The 16,221-nt window shown below is 39.7% G+C and overlaps 1 protein-coding gene and 1 non-coding gene across 3 annotated transcripts in view; one reads left to right on the forward strand and one right to left on the reverse strand.

Annotated features, from left to right (window-relative positions):
* The window catches only part of LOC126372425 (low-density lipoprotein receptor-related protein 2), a 326,882-nt gene that overhangs the window by 282,464 nt on the left and 28,197 nt on the right, over window positions 1-16,221 (reverse strand). The gene's annotated exons all lie outside the window — the stretch shown is intronic.
* Trnal-caa (transfer RNA leucine (anticodon CAA)) lies at window positions 8,915-8,987 on the forward strand. Its single transcript has one exon. It is a non-coding gene; the product is annotated as a tRNA-Leu (tRNA).

Here is a 16,221-nt window from a genome sequence, read left to right on the forward strand (position 1 = left end):
CTTAATTAAACATTTGCGACAAGAAAAACACCCACCATCGTTTTTAGTTTAATCAAATAGGCGTTCCATTTTTTTTTTCGTTACGATGTCCCTAACACCCTGTATACGTCCTACAGCTGGACAAAGGCATTTCACAGATGAAATGGGTACCATATGGTGTGTGTGTCACCGGCTTGCCTCTCAAACGAGGAGCGCCGATTCGATCCCCGGTATAGGACTTAAACCTATGAGTCATTAATTTAAATGTAATTTTCTCAACACAGTTGGCTCGACCTTTACGTATAGACGACGATACGACTCACCAACTATCACGTTGATCTAACAGAGAGCTCAGTAAAGTGTACTTAGTTCATCTTGCGATAGATGTACCTGCCTAACCAAATTGGGAATATGTTATGTTTTACTTCAGTTACCAGGTGATCTCCTACTCGTCTTTCTACGACAATCCCGGCATGATAAGCAGCATGAAGACTCCTAAGTCCCCACCCTGACCACACGATACCGAAATTGTCAGTTCATTTGTCTCTTTCCGACATTTTACGACATAATAGGCAATTAAAGTATGTTCGCGCGCTGGCGCCAAGCCAACCCCGTAGAACAGTATGGTCACTAGACGTGCAATTCTGGAAAATGAGAATTCAAACCGGTAACCCGTAGTTATATCGTGGCCTTATATTGAAAAGGTAAGCGTTACTTGAAAAATCACATTCTGATGTGCATTTCTTCAACAACACTTCAATTTCTTTCAATTAATTTAATTCCAGGTGAAAATTGAGACCAAATATTTTTACCTCAACAGCCTCCGTGGTCTAGTGGTTAGAGCGTTTGGCTCACGATCTGGAGGTCCGGGTTCGATTCCCGATGGGGACATTGTCGAAATCACTTTGTGAGACTGTCCTTTGTTTGGTAAGGACTTTTCAGGCTTAAATCACCTGATTGCCCGAAAAAGTAAGATGATTCCGTGCTTCGGAGGGCACGTTAAGCTGTTGGTCCCGGCTATTAGCCGTAAAACACCTCCACCAACCCGCATTGGAGCAGCGTGGTGGAGTATGCTCCATACCCCCTCCGGTTGATTGAGGGGAGACCTGTGCCCAGCAGTGGGACGTATATAGGCTGTTTATGTGTATTTTTACCTCGATTGATACTAGTGTCTGAAAAACGGCATCCGAAAGTTTGTTCAAAAAAATCACTGCCACAGGGAGTGGCATTCTTTGCCGCCTTCTGTATTTCCGAATGCATATAACCGGGGTGCTTTCAAAGCCAGAGTGCATAGGCACCTTCTGGACGAGCTCGCTCCATCTTAGGCCTCGTAAATGCCTTCGGGCAAGTCTGGGGCCAAGAGCAAACCTATCAAAGGTAAAAAGAAGCGCTTACGTGATTTTCACTATACCTTAAATAAAATGTATGTATATATACATGCGACTGAACTGTTCTATAGATAGATAGATAAAATACGAGATCTGTTCTGTGTTTTTAATAGAATCCTAGAAAAATAACTCAGAAACGAGATGTTAAAATGTTTCACAGAATCCTCCTGCAGACCACAACCAGTTCAGATACAGATGCTACACAGTGTTGCCAAATAGGGGAACACTTTTTTAATAGTCACGGAACTTGTTTTCTGTTTTTATTGGGTGGTCGGTTATCAACATCCGTTCATTGTTTCATTCAGACTGCTACTTGAATTCATGCAGAGTCGCACAAACACTCAAGCCCGTTCACTCTATTTATATCAGAGAAGAGATATTTTTTTTTGTTTTGGTTTTCCCCGAAGGGCAAGGCAAAGGGACCTATGCCCATACAGCCATGTCTTATGTATTTTTTCTTGATGATATTTAATGAAATGATGAAAGGTAATGACGATAAATGATGAAACCTAAGCCCCCACCCTCGGAGCAGACAGGAGTCTGCTCATTCATTGAGTATGTTCAGAGTTCCTACTACGAACCCCTAACAAATGAACTCAAAAATCCGCATAAACTTTCGGGTTATGAAGCGGCCTGTTGGCACGAAGCGAAAATAGATAGGTACACTTTGTTCATTGAATATATCGATATAATAACACTATCTCGAATGTTTTCCGACTAACTTAATGCGATCATTACCCGCAAAACACCACTTCGTATTGATTATTTAGATTATTCAATGAAGAAAGTAACCGTCCCGTTTCCGTTCCCGCCAAAAAGTCCAGTGCAGAGATACAAAAAGATGTAGTCATGAGCAATATTATGTACCCATTTTAGAACTCTCTCGCACTAACATATATGACATTTAGTAAGACTTACAGTACAATTTGACAAAAAAGTTAATGTGACGTGGTACCATAATGTAAACATATATTAACTCTTTTCGTCCCTTACAATCAAATCAAATACTTTATTGCGATCCAAGTGGCACAGTCATGAGCAATATCATGTACCCACTTTAGAACCCTGTCGCACTATCATATGTGATATTTAATGAGACTTGCGGTTTAATTCGTCAAAAAAGTTAATGTGACATGGATTCAAAGTGTATACATATTAATACTCGTGACTGTACATAGAGGTGGTACAGTGGTATTATGGAATAACTCATCATGACTGATACATAAATGAATTTTTAAAATGATCTTGTATATTGACAATCACGCAAGCACCTTGAAAAATCACATTCTGATATGATTTTTGATAATATAAAACCTCGCAATAGACAAGCTAGTTTTAATCCATGTATAAAATCGCGGTTGTGGTCGTGGTAAAAATACCTCGATTGAAATTAATTGAAAGAAATCAAAAAAAAATAAAAAAAGTTAACTCCTCTGGTGTCTTGTTGGTTACGCACCAGGTGTCAACTGCGTACATTTTGCTGATGGCGTACCCTATCTCACCAGCCAGGTCTGCATGACAACCGCGCCGCGCGCGTCGCGAATTATATTGAGCGCTTCGACCAATAGCCGTTTGACATCCATCTACGTAGATAGCATTCGTATCGTTTATTGGTCCAGACGCTCGTTATAATTTGGCGCGGTCGTCATGCAGACCCGGCTGGTGAGATAGGGTCCTTACCTTTCTCCTAGTCTACCAGAGAATTCAACCTTTGCTCGAATGAAATACCACAAACAAATATAATATCCGAACAATTGTCACTTTATGGCAAGATACATAAAGCTGAAAGCGTTGAGAGGACATCCATAAAGTCAATGAACCTTTAGCTTGCACTGAGACGCTGCGGTTCAAATGACAGCCATAGATAAAGAGTTTAATTTCCGTTTCTATATTGATGCAAAGTTTATACATATTATAAAGTTAAGCTTTTTTCCGAAATTTCAAAATATTATTCTTATTATTATTCAAAATTCAAAAATATAGTTATTCAGTAGGTAATATAGTTACACTTTGAATTGCATTTTTTATGTAATGATCGTCTATAAGCGCAATCATGACTTACCTCGGAATTTAATTACTGATAGCATTCAAGGCAATAAAAAAGCACTTGATAGATAACTCTTGCTCTGTTTTGTAGTATTTTTTTTTTATTATCAAGCATCCTTTCCAAATAGGAGACGTCATTAGAAAATGTTCAGTACGATCTACTCTGAACCGGCGTGAGTGTATGAATGTGGAGGAAGCAAGAGAAGTATCTGTTCCATAGTCTCTACTTACCCCGGTGGGAAATAGGCGTGAGTTTATGTATGTGTGTGTGTGTGTGTATCCTTTTCATTAAACTATGTTATGTAAGACTATTATTAATGAAGCTTAAGAGTTTTCTTCCAATCTGTGCTGACAGCTACTTATTTTCTGCTGGGTCGCAGCTGTGCTCACCCTTATAGAGATCACAAGCGTGTTTTTTATCTGTGTTTGTTATAACTCCTTCGAACTCTGTTCAAAAGCAATAAAAAAAATAATAAAATATCGTCCACATGTCCATGTTACGAGGTATCCATAAACCCCAGCCGACTGAGGGCCCTCTTGCCCTCTGTCCTCTGGCTACCTCTTCGAGAGTCAACCCCTTATGTGCTCCAGACACCTCCTCCAATGACCCTTAATTAACTGTTTGTTTTGCTTCCAGCGCAGATGTTTATGTAGTGTGCGAGTGTTTATTATGTGAGAATTATGAAATAGAGTCGTCAGATGGCTCGCATAGTACAGGGTGTTAGTGACATCGTAACTAATACTGAGGGGGATGATTCAGAGCATGATTCCGAGTTGATATCCAGTGGAATTTATCGTCGCAATGTTCATGTTTTTTTTTTTTAAATCTGTACTTTTGCGATGGAAAATTCCACTTGATATTAAGTCAGAATAATGAGCTAAATGATCCCCTCAGTATTAATTACAGTGTCACTTACACCCTGTACAAATGTTAGTGACACCGTAACGAATACTGAGATTAACTTTTCGCCCGCGACTCCATCCGGTCATATCACTCAGGAAACATACATACATACATACATAAACTTACGCTTATTTCCCACCGGGGTAAGCAGAGACTATAGAATTCCATTTGCCTCGATTCTCAGGAAACATAGATTTCTACTAGTTACTTTTTTATCGGTTCAGTAATTAAACATATTCTATCTTACATACAAACTCACAAACTTTACTTCTTTATAATAATTATAACATAACACAAACTCATGATTATATTCCAAAATTGGGGTAGTCAGAGGTACATCCATCACAATCACAATATAAGCCAAATTACAATTACATAATCAATGTTTTAACATCAAGTTGTCAATACTGGAAAAAACGAAGCACACACGAGTATCAGCCTTTAGATCGAGTCAATATAACATGTATAAAACTCATATCATGTAACCCAATTGTTAGCAAACGGGTCTAGACAGCTGTTTACATCCAACATGTCGGGTCGTCGGATCCCGACACGCCAGATATGTCCGGTCGTAGGATTAACTGTCTTATCTGATTGATACTTTCCAAGCATAATCCACCGTGTAGGAACTTTTTGTTGAAGAATTATAATACAGAGGCTTTATTTCGGAATATGCTGTTATCCTCTTACTTTGGTTGATAATTCAATGTTCAAATGTTGTTAAGAACTCTACATACCTACACTATAATTCTCGTATTTAACAAAATGAAATTAATTGAATTCTAATAATTTTATCAACGGATCACTTAATTTATCGTGAGGATTTCCCACCGAGGTCATTACACAGTAGCCACCGCACTGCGCATGAGTCGATGGTTGACATGGCGACCAATTAGCATGCAGCGCGCGCGCCGGGCGGAGTGAGGGACCAATGACTGTGCCGGCGCGCCGCGTGACCGGGGTTGGCCACTGATGACAGGTGCCAAATGGGAATTTTTCACTATTACATAGGTATTAACACTCTCACGGTCACAGCCCGCAGGTCATTGAACTGTCATTGAGAAATAGTATTAAGACATTTGTGATCGCTAAGTACTACGGAAGATCGGTAAGTTTTATATGTGGCGTTGGCGAAGGATGGAGGGTATAAGCTGGACTGAAATGGTGTCAAATGAAAAAGTGCTGGAAAGAGTTGAAGAAAAGAGAACCATAATGAAGACTATAGAGAACCGGAGAGGAAATATGATTGGCCACCTGATACGACACGATTCATTTATAACAAACATTATAGAAGGAAAAATTGAAGGGAAGAGAGGAAGGGGTAGACCTAGGAGAACATTTATGAAACAAATAAAAGAGAAGGTGCAGGTCGTGTCGTATCACGAGGTGAAGGTTTTGGCGGGAAGAAGAGAGGAATGGCGATTACTCCACCGACAAGAGCGCAGCTCTTAAATAAAGAGAGAGAGAGAAGCACCACGGCTATAGATGTACTGGTATGCCACCTCGTCGACATCGTCAAGCCGTCAACGAAAACGTCTCGTTTCTAAAAAAACTAATTAAAACACATAATACCCGGTTCTTGCCGCGTTATTGTCAGGGATATGAGACTCCAGATATTTCAACACTGTTGCAAGTGCCATGAAGAGTATCATGAGTATCCCTGACAATAACGGGTAAGAACCCGGTATTATGTGTTTTAATTATGATAATAAACGCGTAAACCTCAAACATTATCTAAGAAAACTGCTAAAATAGTTCTCCTTTTAGAGTAGTTGTCCAAATATACCGCATATATGCCTGATGAGAATACTTTCGTGAAGCTGTTAATAAAACCTAAGTAATAAGTAATTTATAATTTATGAGGAGCTCGGTGGCGCAGCGGTTAACGCGCTCGGTCTGCGATTGTTGATGTTAAGCAACTTTCGCAAAGGCCGGTCATAGGATGGGTGACCACAAATAAAAAGTTTTCATCTCGAGCTCCTCCGTGCTTCGGAAGGCACGTTAAGCCGTTGGTCCCAGTTGCATTAGCAGTCGTTAATAACCATCAATCCGCACTGGGCCAGCGTGATGGTTTAAGGCCCGTTCTCCCTATCCATCCATAGGAAAGGCCCGTGCCCCAGCAGTGGGGACGTTAATGGGCTGATGATGATGATGAATAAGTAATTTATACCGCGACCATGAAGTCCCAAAAAAAAAGATTTACTTACTTATATAGAGAAAGGCAAAACAAAGGATTTTCCCTTGTACATAATACGTGTAGTATGGCAGCAAAGTTTCAGTAAGTAACAAAAAAGAAAACCGTCATAGTTTAATCTGATGTCTTTAAAATAACAAATACCATTTAATAAATCCAGATAAACGTTAGAACTTAGATATAATTTAGGGGCTTTGTGGTTAGATAAACCCCGTCTGTTACTTGGACCATGTCCACGTATTTTAAAAAGATTGATTCATCACATTGGCAGCTAGCGATAATACTACAAAGCTTTAGTTCAATTGAGCGATAGATTCCGAGAGAAGAATTCTAAGGAATCTGGAAGATATAGATACCTGGAGGATAAAAAGGCCACATCAAAGCAATTCATTTAGAAAGCAATATTACAATTTGACATTTGCACATATAAAAGTAAGTGCGCAATGCAAACAAATGTCAAAAAAGCAATATTGCTTTTCAAGATTAATTGCTTTGATGGGGCCTGTTTAACCTCCCTGGGGTGTAAAATGCAATTCTAAATGAACATTTATTGTTGACATTGCGCACTAACTTTTGTATGCGCAAATGTCAAATTGCAATATTGCTAAATGAATTGCATTCTTCTATGCTGTTCTGGGAGCAAATAAAAAACATAGAACACGTTCAGCTGCTTCTCTTCCCGGGCATGTCGTAAAAACCGACAGAGGGATTGTGTCCTCTAACATGATGGACTAATGTTATGGGCGATAGGCTGATCCCTTATCACCATAAGGTTCATCATATCCATCTTTGGACTTCGTATCAACAGTGACTGCAAGTTGTCTTTGATTACTTGTGGCTCTGCCCACCCCATTAGGGATTACGGGCGTGAGTTTATGTATGAATTGCATCAAACTGGCGTTTTTAACCCCCCTACAGTAATTATACAGCAAAATGACAGGTAATGGGGTCATCGTAATCTAAGCGGCTTCACTCATTTAGGACACTTAAATTAGGTGGCGCCACCAACAAAATGTATGCAGTTGTATAGGATACCTCACTCGGTTGCGCAACCAATTTGTTGCCAGCAACCGAAACCCGAATAATATCGCGCTGGTGGCGCAACCATTGTCTAGAATTGTAAAGGTGTGTTCACACGAGATGACCTGACTGACGTATCCAACTGAACAATCACATGAATTGAACAGCTGAACACGTAGCCAACGATGACGTCACACGAGTCATTCACCTCCCATTATTGTGTGTAGATTGTCTGTGTGGGTGATAATTTTGGATTGAAGCCTTTTGTTTGGCAGCATTAAAACTATTTTTATAGCGACTAACACAAATGTGGGTGTTTAGCTCTCTTAGAACTAAGTATTTTATATTGTCGTAACTAAAAAACTCACTAAAAGGTAAAGTTCCGAAAACACTTGGCCTTAGCCATGTTGCACGGCCTCCGTGGTCCAGTGGTTGAGCGTTAAGCTCACGATCCAGAGGTCCCAGGTTCGAATCCCGGTGAAGACATCACAAAAATCACTTTGTGATCCCCAGTTTAGTTAAGATATTACAGACTGATCACTTGATTGTCCTAAAAGTAAGATGGTCCGTGCTACGAAAGGCACGTTAAGCCGTTGGTCCCGGTTACTACTTACTGATGTAAGTTAGTAGTTGTTACATGAGCCATGTCAGGGGCCTTTGGCGGCTCAATAATAATCCTGACACCAGGTTTGATGAGGTTGGTAATTCACCTCACAACCCACACGATAGAAGAAGAAATGGATTATATTTTATTCGCTTACATTGTCGTCGTCAGAGATGTGCTGTTCCCAGCAGTAAAAAAGCGCGAAAGTTATACGTAATAGCTTTATTACGTAACCTTTAGGCAGATAAGGTCAGAGCACAAGAAAGAACAACTTCAAAAAAACATATAAACAGCCTATATACATCCCACTACTGGGCACAGGCCTCACCTCAATCAACCGGAGGGGGTATAGACCACGACGCTGCTCCACTGCGGGTTAGTGGAAGTGTTTTACAGCTAATAGCCAGGACCAACCGCTTAACGTGCCCTCCAAAACACGGAATCATCTTAAATTACTTTTTCAGACAATCAAACTCACTTATCAAACAAAGGACAGTCTCATAAAGTGATTTCAACTATGTCCCCATTGGGAATCGAACCAGGACCTCCAGATCGTGAGCATTGCTCTAACCACTGGACGGAGGCAGTATCCTTATTACTGGACGTCGTTATAAAGACGATTCACAGGGTGGCAGCAACGCGCGAGTCGCAATCATTGGCTTCACTATCTGTCAGAGGGGACATCAAATTTAAATAATGGCCGACGCTGCTAATCACGATGAAAGGATCCGCGACGGAGTCGATGGTCTATGGCATAAACTGGCGGAGAAGTTTTAACGGCCTCCGTGGTCCAGTGGTTTGAGCGTTGGGCTCAAGATCCGGAGGTCCCGGGTTCAAATCCCGGTGGGGACATATCACAAAAATCACTTTGTGATCCCTAACAAAACCGATGACAGCCCTCAGCGCTCTCCATTAGTCCGGCCAAATGGATAATGCCTCCGGAGGCTAACTTACAATATGTCACTCCAAAAAATAACATACATACATAAACTCACGCTTATTTTCCATCGGGGTAAGCAGGGACTATGGAATTCCATTTCCTTCGATCCTGACACACTTCTCTAGCTTACTCCACATTCATCAATCGCTTCATACACGCACACCGGTTCAGAGTAGATCGTACTAAACCTTTTCGAAGGACCCTTCTAGGTTTAAAAAAATAAATTAAAAAATAATGCCACACATACCAGAGCCCACACAGTTCGGGACCATAGCCTAATTAATCTCTAGGATACATCCTAAGGGCCCTATCTCACTAGGATATATATTATAGAGTCGAGTTAGAAGTCACCTCTATCTGTTGTAAGTACACTTCGAGAATTTTCCGGGGAATTTCCGCGCTGCGTCACCTCACATTGTTTCCATTCACGTGACGATACAGTTATATTATTACTTTATTGACTTTGACTCCACTATATATCTAGTAACTTCAATTTGATTATCTTACTAATATTATAAATGTGAAAGTTTGTGATTATGGATGTTTGGATGTTTGTTACTCTTTCACGCAAAAACTGCTGAATGGATTTGAATGAAACTTTCCAATAATGTAGCTTATACACAGGCTTTATCAATTAAAAAAATATCGGAGATTCTTACCGCGGAAACCGAAATCCACGTGGACAAAGTCGCAGGCGGCCGCTAGTATTATTCATAAATGGGATAGTGAATTGTTAGATATTATTATTTTTTGTGCATCATTTGTTTTTAATTATTTTAGTGCTTACGCTTGTTTACCTTATTTTTAGTGTGTGTGTGTGTAGTATTGTATAATAATAATTATTATTTTATGTTTTTTCTATACGTTTTCAATAAGTTTAGTGCTTATGCTTGTTCACCTTACTTGTATTTAGTATAGTATTGTATAATTAATGCTATCAGACCGATTTAATACTATGTCTATTTGTGGAAACCTATAATTGGCTCCCCTGTATCGTATATATTTTTTATATGTATATATTGTTTAAAGTAGCTGTAGGTATCCCAAAAAATAAATAAATAAATATGCTGCGATTACAATAACTTGAGCCTTTTAAACATACAATATCTTAGATAACTATTTTTGTGTATTTTTTCCTTGTCTACTACCCCGTATAATGATAAATAACGTGCACAGTGCCGAAGTTTTTATTGCACTTTCTTTTCCACGTTACACAAGTTATGAGAAGCTGCACTAGTTTTAGACGGATAAGACGTTCGTTATAAGTATAAAAAAAATGACAAATCATAGTGTAACTATGTTACCTACCGAGTTATTAATTATTTGAAAACGTACTATCATGAGCATAACGACTTCCGTGGTCCAGTGGTTGAGCGTTGGGCTCACGATCCGGAGGTCCCGGGTTCGATTCCCGGTGGGGACATATCACGTAAATTGTGGATTGTGGTGGTCACTTTGTGGTCCCTAGTTTGTTTAGGGCATTACTGGCTGATCACCAAATTGTCCGAAAATAAGATGATCCGGGCTTCGGAAGGCACGTTAAGCCGTTGGTCCCGGTTACTACTTACTGATGTAAGTAAGTAGTCGTTACATAAGCCATGTTATGGGCCTCCACCTCACAACCCACACGATAGAAGAAGATGAGCAAGTTAGCCAAATTAAATGTGAATTAATAATTTCCCCACATAATATCCGGGTGAGAGCCTTCAGCGCTCCCCATTTGTCCGGCCAAGTAGTTAATGCCATCTGCGGCAAATCTACAATAAGTCACGTCAAAAAAAAAAAAACCACATAATATTTTCTCGTTGGTACTAAAGAAGTAAAGACTTGTTACAGATCTATTTTCCGGACCCAAACCCGCTACCGCTCATGTCCGATGCCGCTCTAATCCCCGCTAAACGTGCTAACTCCCATCCATCACGCTACTCGATATCTCCGTGAATACAAGCTCTATTTTTTTGGCAATCTGCTAATTATGATCAGCACTAGCTTAAGATCTTTACTCACTGCGCCCGATCCGATCTGAGTCACTTAAATCCTTACTAATGTTGTACATTCGATTGTGACTTTGTTACACGACTTAGCTCACGCAGGTTTCACATTTTTAGTTTGTAAAAATAATATTATTATGTTTGTAAATGTTTGACCTGTATTGAGCTGGCTATCTTCGCGGATTGGAAGGTCAGACAGGTCTTCTTCTTATCATGTGGGTTGTGAGGTGAAATACAAACCTCATCAACAATGGTGGCAGGGTTATGATTAAGCCGCCAAAGGCCCCTGAAATGGCTCATGTAACGATTACTCACTTACATAAGTAAATAGTAACCGGGACTAACGGCTTAACATGCCTTCCGAAGCACGGATTATCTTACGTTTCGGACAATCAGGTGCTCAGCCTGTAATGTCCTAACCAAACTAGGGATCACAAAATGATTTTTGTGATATCCTCACCGGGATTCGAACCCGGAGCCTCCGGATCGTGAGTCCAACGCTCTACCACTGGGCCACATAACAGACAGACAGGTAATGTGATTTATCTATCTTCCTAGTCATAAAAATAAAACCTAAATTCATATTTTGAATACATAAACCTTCCAGTAAAATCGTATTCTTAGTGTCACAGTCCCAAACTTACTGCCATTTGGCCCATCTGTCCCCAGAACAAGTGGTAAAAACGACCAAACTCCACTAGTCATTACTCGTTTTATATTCATAGGGTACTCGGATAACGCTTATTTGGACCCTTGGGTCAGAAATGGAGACACAACTGTGATAATGTTGTCCTTTTTGTTTGAATGTCGAATGAATTGTCTGAAAGCACTTCAAATCATTTGGTGTGATAGGATCAGAGTACAAGAAAGACCAACTTCAAAAAAGCAGCCAGTATCCTTATACAAGGTTTTAGTGACATCAAAACGAATACTAAGGGGGTTGATTCAGACCATGATTGTGAGTTAATATCAAGTGGAATTTTCCGTCGCAAAAGTATGGAAATTAAAATAATTACAAATAAAAAAGAAACGAATTTTCCGACAGGAAATTTCACTTGATATCAACTCAGAATCATGGTCTGAATCATCCTCCTCAATATTCGTTACGGTGTCACTAACACTCATATCTACTTGTATGGCTACCTGTATGTACTTAAACGGGGTTTAAGTGACATCGTAACGAATACTGAGAGGGATGATTCAGCTCATTATTCTGAATTAATATCAAGTGGAATTTTCCATCGCAAAAGTATAGAATTTTGCGACGCAAAATTCCACTTGATATTAACTCAGATTCATGGTCTGAATCATCTCCCTTAGTATTCGTTACGATGTCACTAACATCCTGTATAACATATAAACAGCCTACTACTGGGCACAGGCCTCCACTGGATTCAATCAACTGGATGAAAGGTATGGAGCAGGACGCTGCTCCACTGCGGGTTAGTGGAAGTGTTTTACGGCTAATAGCCAGGACCAACCACTTAACGTGCCCTCCAAAACACGGAGTCATCTTACATTACTTTTCCGGACAATCAGGTGTTCTCAACAAAGGACAGTCTTGCAAAGTAATTTCGACAACGTCCCCTTTGGGAATCGAACCCGGACCTCCAGGTCGTGAGCCTAATGCCATAACCACTGGACTACAGAGGTACTCGGATAACACTTATTTGGACCCTTGGGTCAGAAGTGAAGACACAACTGTGATAAAGTTGTCCTTTATGTTTGAATGTTAGTGAATTGTCCGGAGGCACTTCAAATCATTCGGTGTGGTTTTCCTTTGTTTATTGTCTTAACGATACCTTCTTTTTTTCAATGACAGGCATTTTCTGCCGTTGATCTTTGTTCGACCTTGGAGTTCTTAAAGCACGTACCTGTAATAAAAAAAAAGTATTTTAATAAACAACATGTAAGTAAGATCATCATCAGCCCATTAACGTCCCCACTGCTGGGGCACGGGCCTTCCCTATGGATGGATAGGGAGATCGGGCCTTAAACCATCACGCGGGCCCAGTGCGGATTGATGGTTATTAACGACTGCTAATGCAGCCGGGACCAACGGCTTAACGTGCCTTCCGAAGCACGGAGGAGCTCGAGATGAAAACTTTTTTTTGTGGTCACCCATCCTATGACCGGCCTTTGCGAAAGTTGCTTAACTTCAACAATCGCAGACCGAGCGCGTTTACCGCTGCGCCACCGAGCTCTTTTAAGTAAGTAAGATAAAAATATATAAAATAAGAATTACTTATTACAATACAATACAAAAACGCTTTATTGCACATATAAACACAACACTAAAAACTAATTACAAATGTGACAAGAGAAGTACAATCGGTGACTTGTTATTAAATAGCAATTTCTTCCAGCCAACCTTACTTTTTCAACGTAATTATCATGGTTAAACTTTTTGAATGTATTTTTATTTCTGTTTTGAATCTACGTCATTTCATTGCACTTACGTACACACGTTTTTAATATATGTTTTTGTAAACTACTTTCTTTTCATAGTATGTATTCATTGGAGTTGTATTTGTGGGAGTCACGGCTTCCGTGCCTCACTTAGCAGGGTCCACAGAATACCAGCGTCGTGGCTCGCGCCGTAGCTTATGCTGAGTGAGGCTCTTTTACAAAAGACACTACCACCATCGTTGACCAGTTTATACACTCAATTATTTGTATTTTGATTGTAAGTTGTGTGTTACTCCGTGTTTTATATTATATATTTGTTATTTGATTTATATTTGTTATAATAAACGTTTCTTTCTTTCTTTCTATTTATGGCTGAGGAGAAGAAATTACAAGAAACTGCAACAGCAATACATCTTTTAAATCATTGTAGTACATTACAAGTTATTTAATAACTAGAGGAACACGTTTAATACTAGGTAAGTACTTGTGAGTTTTCTTATATAAATACTTAAGGTGAACCGTTTATCTGTTGTGTGTGTAATCTATTTCTCTTTATTTTCTGTTCTGTGTACAATACACTGTAATAAAGTAACAAATTAACGAAATACAGACAGATAAATATAACGATAAATAAAGAACTATAATTTTAACAGACGTGACAAATTCACTATTGTTATGTTATACGTAACACACAGGACGTGACCAATACTGCTGTAGTATAACATTGTTATTGTTATTGTCATATGGCGCATGCGTAGTAACATTGTCTAGGTAACCTTGCGCAGTGTTATGCACTATAACACTGCGATCGATGCACAAATGTTCAAGGTTAACACGTACTTTTAGTAATAATTAGGTTTTTGGAAAGTAGGTTATTATTTCATTGTAATATTTATAATATGTTGTTACTACGTTCTGATTTTTTACATGTTTGAGATTAAATTAGCGCTTTCGAGAAAATTCCAGAAAAACTTTACAGCTGTAAAATCAGAGTTGTACCCAGACGAAGCCGGGTCGCTTTGCTACTAATTATGAAATAATAGAACGAAGATAATCCAAAGGGTATTATTAGCATGTAAATCGCGTGCGCCGGCGCAGGAAGTGCGGTCTTCCGCCGCACTTCCGCCGTCACTCTAGTTGTAGTATTGTAATGTAACACCTCTGTTGTTTTGTAGTATAGAAGTAAAAGATCCTTCATGATTTTTTTACCTTTGCATTATGCCTTCATTTCTGCGAAAAAATATGTGGTAATTTCTTGCACCCTGGTCTTCTAGGTACATATTAACCAAAAATAACATCTTAATCCCCCGATAAATATTATACTCGTTATGTATTTTTTCACGAAAAAAAACGTTCAATTATTTTTTTTTGTCCTAAACGCGGTTTAAGAATACAAGTCAATGATGAACGGATTCTAGACACCCAAAAACTCAACTTAAAAATAATATTCCAAATTCAATCCAAAATCGTAACGCAAGAATAATAATCCTGGTACCCAGAAACCCGGCGGAAGGCAAGAGGGAAACCACTGGCATTTTCCCTAAAGTCGCATGGAGAATGCTACACCGACAAGAGCGTGACTCTTTAATGATGATGATGTGACCCAGAAACATCGTCCCGATTACCTGGCACGGGAGGACAAAAGAAACCCCCAAAGTGGACGACCACCAGCTCAAATTAATATCCCGGATCAACATGCGTCACTGGTCAAAGAAACCCGGATGTAAGTGAGTGGGATCAGAAAGACATACTCGTACGCATTATACTCATATATACATGAGTAAAAAATATATACCAACCTTCTTATCGTGTGGGTTGTGAGGTGGAATACCAACCTCATCAACCCTGGTGTTAGGGTTACTATTGAGCCGCCAAAGGCCCCTGACATGGCTCATGTAACGACTACATACTTACATCTGTAATTAGTAACCGAGACCAACGGCTTAACGTGCCTTCCGAAGCACGGATCATCTTACTTTCAGACAATCAGGTGATCAGCCTGTAATGTCCTAACCAAACTGGGATCACAAAGAGATTTTTGTGTTATGTCCCCACCGGGATTCGAACCCGGGGCCTTCGGATCGTGAGCCCAACGCTCAACGACTAGACCACCGAGGCCGTTAGAGGTTGGTATTCCACCTCACAACCCACACGATAAGAAGAAATATATACCAATGTAAAATTTTGAGGGGTTGTTTAAGATTTCTGCCTAAAATTGCATTATGTTCCATTCGTTCTATGCGTGTCGATTACCTGTTTCTTTCCTTTTTAGCAGATAAGAAAATGACAGGTATAACTTAAAATTATATGGCGTGTACTGGAATCAGCACCATTAGTCAGGGGCCTTTGGCGGGTCAATGGTATAACCCTGATACCAGGGTTGATGTGGTTGGTAATCCACCTCACAACCCACACGATAGAAGAAGCACCATTAGTTATTTACAGTACCTACCCTCTACGTAAAGGAAACAATGACGGAAATATTAAAAAAAATATATATTTCATCCAACAACACTGCTCAGCTCTTATCCGGGATGGACACAGCGGCATTAATAGCTATCCAGCCCCGGGGGATTACGGCTGGAGATGATTTCTTCCAGACAACCCGACCGTTTGAAACAATTGTGCCTCTGTATGACGGAAAATATTATCCTGGGTAAAAAACTTTGTGAGAGAAAAAATAACAAATCGTTTACATCTTGTAGTAGAATTTTGTTATTTCTGAAATGAAACATAGACAATGATA

The sequence above is a fragment of the Pectinophora gossypiella genome, chromosome 14 (assembly GCF_024362695.1).
Source record: "Pectinophora gossypiella chromosome 14, ilPecGoss1.1, whole genome shotgun sequence".
NCBI classification, from domain to species: Eukaryota; Metazoa; Arthropoda; class Insecta; order Lepidoptera; family Gelechiidae; genus Pectinophora; species Pectinophora gossypiella.